The sequence below is a fragment of the Mus pahari genome, chromosome 5 (genome assembly GCF_900095145.1).
Source record: "Mus pahari chromosome 5, PAHARI_EIJ_v1.1, whole genome shotgun sequence".
NCBI lineage: Eukaryota > Metazoa > Chordata > Mammalia > Rodentia > Muridae > Mus > Mus pahari.
In genome coordinates this window covers 7,810,696-7,816,533 of record NC_034594.1, presented here as the reverse complement: position 1 = coordinate 7,816,533, position 5,838 = coordinate 7,810,696, and the positions used below count along the sequence as shown (strand labels likewise).

Sequence of the window (5,838 nt, the reverse complement as noted above, 5' to 3'; positions counted from 1 at the left end):
GGGCAGGGGTCATCTCCAGCATGATCTGTTCTCCCTGTCCCCCAGCACCAGACTGGTGGTCATCTCAGGTTAGCTCCCTGACTGGGCCCCATGGTACCATGCTGTTGGTCATCTTCGGCTTACACCTGCCTAGGGCCAAGGTCCAAGGCTGGCTTCTTTTTGTTCCTCATACTGGGAGCCTATTTCAGACTGTCTGGTACTGAAATCGTGGTAATATCAGGCTCACCTTGCTCAGAGAAAGTTTGGCTACTAGTCACTTAGAAGTTCATAGGTCAGAACCTTGAGTTAGACATAGCCTTTTCCCTCTCTGCTACCTACTGATGTTCCTGGGTTTCTTTCAGAGATTTACTCATTTCCTCTTTAGGAACCCCTATAATTTTTATATGGCTGTTTTGAGGGTCTTTTGTTTGTGCTTCATCTATGTGAGAATATTCATGATGTGCTGTGCTAGGATAGCTGGGTTGTAGTAGAGACATATTTTCCTAGCTGTTATTGATTAATTTCTATGCTGGTGTCTAGGCATCTGGGTTTGGATAATTATTGGTTCAAACACTAATTTCTAGATTATATTTGTCTTTGTTGGGGGGATGTTATGTCCCTTTTTTTACTTGTTTATTTCATTTGTGGAGTTTAGAGAGTATTATGGCTGTGTGTATCCTGTTTTCCTAGCCTGCACAGCTGGTATGTTCACAGGCAATGCCTGCTGGCATTGGAGCCTAGATACTGAGATGAAGTGGAGAAAAGAATGTAAGAGAAGTAGGCCTCTGAGATCAGAGAGAAAATGAAAACCACAACATGTTTTCTGCTACAAATCTGGGATGTAACTGCTGGGATTGGATCTTATGAGCAGTAGGAGAGGTGTTTGTCCACATTCAACCTCCTTGTTGCCCTAGGAGAAACAGCCTACACCAGCTGTGGGAGTCAGATTAGAAGGGGAAGATCTGTGGAATCCACTGGAGTTGCTAACAGGGGGATAGTAAAGGCTCCCATGGGTGTTCTGTTCCAGAGCTGAGGATGAGAATGGGAGATTATATCTCAGGGAACAGAAATAAATATACTTATTTAATTTAAATATCCATCTACTTCTCTAAAAATGACTCCATATACATGCAATATTTCTTAATACTCTATGTACCTACATATTTGATATAGAGTAACTATATTGAAGTTAGGAAAAATGAGGATTAATTTACCTATTTTAGTGTACAGTGATATATATGTGCATGGGTAGGTATGTGTGAGTGCATGCACATGCTACTTGTGTGTGTAATATTCACAGATATCTTAAAATATGCATAGTAATGTAAATAATGTAAAGGTAGAGCATCATGTTAATTTTTTAAAATTTTTATTAGATATTTTCTTCATTTACATTTCAAATGCTATCACAAAAATCACTTAGACTCCCCCTCCTTGCCCTGCTCCCCTACTGACCCATGCTCACTTCTTAGCCCTGGCGTTCCCCTGTACTGGGACATATAAAGTTTGCAAGAACAAGAGGCCTCTCTTCACAATGATGGCAGAATAGGCCATCTTCTGCTACATATTCAGCTAGAGACAGGAGCTCTGAGAGTACTAGTGAGTTCATATTGTTGTTCCACCTAAAGGGTTGCAGATGCCTTCAGCTCCTTGGGTACTTTCTCTAGTTCCTCCTATGGGGGCCCTGTGTTACATCCAATAGATGACAATGAGCATCCACTTCTGTATTTGCCAGGCACTGGCATAGCCTCACAAAAGATAGCTATATCAGGGTCCCTTCAGCAGAATCTTGCTGGCATATACAATAGTGTCTGCATTTGGTGGCTGATTATGGGATGGATCCCCGGTTGGGCAGTCTATGGATGGTTCATCCTTTTGTCTCAGCCTCAGACTTTATCTCTGTAACTCCTTCTATGGGTATTTTGTTCTCTACTCTAAAGAGGAATGAAGTATCCACATGTTGGTCTTCCTTCTTCTTGATTATCTTGTGTTTTGCAAATTGTATCTTGGGTATTCTAAGTTTCTGGGCTAATATCCACTTATCAGTGAGTACATATCTAGTGATTTCTTTTATGAGTGGGTTATCTCACTCAGGATGACATCCTGCAGATATATCCATTTGCCTAAGAATTTCATAAATTCATTGTTTTTAATAGCTGAGTAGTACTCCATTGTGTAAATGTACCACATATTCTGTATCCATTCCTCTGTTGAGGTACATCTGGGTTCTTTCCAACTTCTGGCTATTATAAATAGGGCAGCTATGAACATAGTGGAGCATGTGGCCTTATTACCAGTTGGAACATCATCTGGGTATATGCCCAGGAGAGGTATTGCTGGATTTTCAAGTAGTACTATGTTCAATTTTCCGAGGAACTGCCACAATGATTTCCAGACTGGTTGTACAAGCTTGCATTTCCAACAGAAATGAAGGAGAGTTTTTCTTTCTCCTCAACCTTGCCAGCATCTGCTGACACCTGAATTTTTAATCTAAACCATTCTGACTGGTGTCAGGTGGAATCTCAGGGTTGTTTTGATATGCAGTTCCCTGATGACTAAGGATGTTGAACATTTTTTTCAGGTGTTTCTCAACCCCTCCTTATTCCTCAGTTGAGAATTCTTTGTTTGGTTCTGTACCCCATTTTTAATGGGGTTATTTGAATTTCTGGAATCCATCTTGTGAGCTCTTTGTATATATTGGATATTAGTCCCCTAACAGATTTAGGATTGGTAAAAATCCTTTCCCAATCTGTTGGTGGCGTTTTTGTCTTACTGGCAGTACCTTTTGCCTTACAGAAGCTTTGCAATTTTATGAGGTCCCATTTGTCGACTCTTGATCTTACAGCACAAGCCATTGTTATCCTGTTTTTGAATTATTCCCCCGTGACCATATCTTTGAGGCTTTTCCCCACTTTCTCCTCTATAAATTCCAGTATATCTGGTTTTATGTGGAATTCCTTGATCTACTTAGACTTGAGCTTTGTACAAGGAGATAAGAATGGATCAATTCACATTCTTCTACATGAGAAGCCCCAGTTGTTCCAGCAACATTTGTTGAAAATGCTCTTTTTTCCACTGGATGGTATTAGCTCCCTTGTCAAAAATCAAGTGACCATAGGTGTGTGGGTTCATTTCTGGGTCTTCAATTCTATTCCATTGATCTACCTGCCTGTTGCTGTACCATTACTATGCATTTGTTTGTTTGTTTGTTTGTTTTTGTTTGTTTGTTTTTTAATCACAGTTACTCTGTATTACAGCTTGAGGTCAGCCATGGTGATTCTACCAGAGGTTCTTTTATTGTTGAGAATGGTTTTTGCTATCCTAGGTTTTTTTGTTATTCCATATGAATTTGCAAATTGCACTTTCTAACTCAGTGAAGAATTGAGTTGGAATTTTGATGGAGATTGCACTGAATCAATAGATTGCTTACAGCAGGATAGCCATTTTGCCTCTATTAATCCTGCAAATCCATGAGCACAGGAGATCTTTCCATCTTCTGATATCATCAGTTTCTTTCTTCAGGGTGTTGAAGTTCTTATCATACAGATCTTTCACTTCCTTAGTTAGAGTCACACCAACGTATTTTATATTATTTGTGATTATTGTGAAGGTTGTTTTTTCCCTAATTTCTTTCTCTGTTTATCCTTTGTAAAGAGAAAGCCTGCTGATTTGTCTGAGTTAAATTTATACCCAGATACTACAGTGAAGCTGTTTATCAAGTTTAGAAGTTCTCTGGTGGAATTTTAAGGGTCACTTATATATACTACCATATCATCTTCAAATATTGATATTTTGACTTCTTCCTTTCCAATTTGGATCCCCTTGATCTCCTTTTGTTGTCGAATTGCTCTGGCTAGGACTTCAAGTACAGTACTGAAGGGAGAAAGTGGCTAGCCTTGTCTAGTCTCTGATTTTAGTGGAATTGCTTCCAGTTTCTCTCCATTAAGTTTGATGTTGGCTACTGTTTTGCTGTATATTGTTTTTATTATGTTTATGTACAGGCCTTGAATTCCTGATCTTTCCATGTCTTTTACTATGAACGGGTGTTGGATTTTGTTAAAGGCTTTCTCAGCATCTAAGGAGATGATCATGTGATTTTTGTCTTTGAGTTTGTTTATATAGTAGATTGTGTTGATGGATTTCCATATATTAAACCATGGGATGAAGCCTACTTGGTCGTGATGGATGAACTTTTTGATGTGTACTTGGATTCGGTTTGCAAGGATTTTATTGAACATTTTTGCATCAATATTCATAAGGGAAATTGGTCTGAAGTACTCTTTCTTTGTTGGATCTTTGTGTGGTTTAGGTAACATAATATTTGTGGCTTCATAGAATGAACTGGGTAGAGTACCTTCTGTTTCTATTTTGTGGAATAATTTGAGGAGAGTTGGAATTAGGTCTTCTTTGAAAGTCTGACACAACTCTGCACTAAACCCATCTGGCCCTGGGATTTTTTTGGTTGGGAGACTATTAATGACTGCTTCTATTTCTTTATGGGAAATGGGTCTGTTTAGATTATTAATCTGATCGTGATTTAAGTTTGGTACCTGGTATCTGTCTAGGCAATTGTCCATTTCAGCCAGGTTTTCCATTTTTGTTTAGTATAGCCTCTTGTAGGATCTGATCTTGTTTTGGATTTCCTAAGCTTCTGTTGTTATGTCTCATTTTTCTTTTCTGATTTTGTTAATCAGGATACTGTCCCTTTGCCCTCTTGTTAGTCTGGATAAGGGTTTATCAATCTTGTTGATTTTCTCAAAGAACCAGATCCTGGTTTGGTTGAATCTTTGAATAGATTTTTTTTTTCCACTTGGTTGATTTCAGCCATCAGTCTGTTTATTTCCTGCCTTCTACTCCACTTGGGTGATTTTACTTCCTTTCATTCTAGAGATTCTAGGTGTTCTGTCTGGCTGTTAGTGTATGCTCTCTCTAGTTTCTTTTTGGAGGCACTCAGGGCTATGAGTTTTCCTCTTAGGACAGCTTTCATTGTGTCCCATAAATTTTGTTATGTTGTGGCTTCATTTTCATTAAACTCTAAAATGCTTTAGTTTCTTTATTTCTTCCTTGACCAAGGTATCATTGAGGAGAGTGTTGTTCAGTTTCACATGACTTTTGGCTTTCTATTATTTATGCTGTTATTGAAGATCGGCCTTAGTCCATGGTGATCTGATAGGATGCATTGTATAATTTCAATATTTTTGTATCTGTTGAGGCCTGTTACGTGACTGATTATATGGTCAATTTTGGAGGCAGTACCATGAGGTGCTGAGAAGAAGTTATATCCTTTTGTCTTAGGATAAAATGTTCTGTAGATATCTGATAAATCTATTTGTTTCATAACTGCTGTTAGTTTTCATGTGTCTGTTTAGTTTCTGTTTCCATGATCTGTCCATTGATGAGAGTGGAGTGTTGAATTCTCCCATTATTATTGTGTGAGGTGCAATGTGTGCTTTGAGTTTCACTAAAGTTTCTTTAATGAATGTGGCTGCCCTTGCATTTGGAGCATAGATATTCAGAATTGAGAGTTCATCTTGGTAGATTTTACCTTTGATGAGTATGAAGTGCCCCTCCTTTTCTTTTTTGACAACTTTGGGTTGGATATCAATTTTATTAGAAATTAGAATGGCTACTTCAGCTTATTTCTTCAGACCATTTGCTTGGAAAATTGTTTTACAGCTTTTCACTCTGAGGTAGTATCTGTATTTTTCCCTGAGGTGGGTTTCCTGTATGCAGCAAAATGTTTGGTGCTGTTTGTATAGCCATTCTGTTAGTCTATTTCTTTTTATTAGGGAATTGAGTCCATGGATATTAAGAGATATTAAAGAAAAGTAATTGTTGCTTCCTGTCATTTTTGTTGTT

At 38.2% G+C, this 5,838-nt stretch overlaps 1 non-coding gene across 1 annotated transcript; it reads right to left on the bottom strand.

Annotated features, from left to right (window-relative positions):
• Positions 1-237: 237 nt before the first annotated feature.
• On the bottom strand, positions 238-371 carry LOC115064175. The gene has a single exon (XR_003844012.1). It is a non-coding gene; the product is annotated as a small nucleolar RNA SNORA17 (small nucleolar RNA).
• Positions 372-5,838: the final 5,467 nt, after the last annotated feature.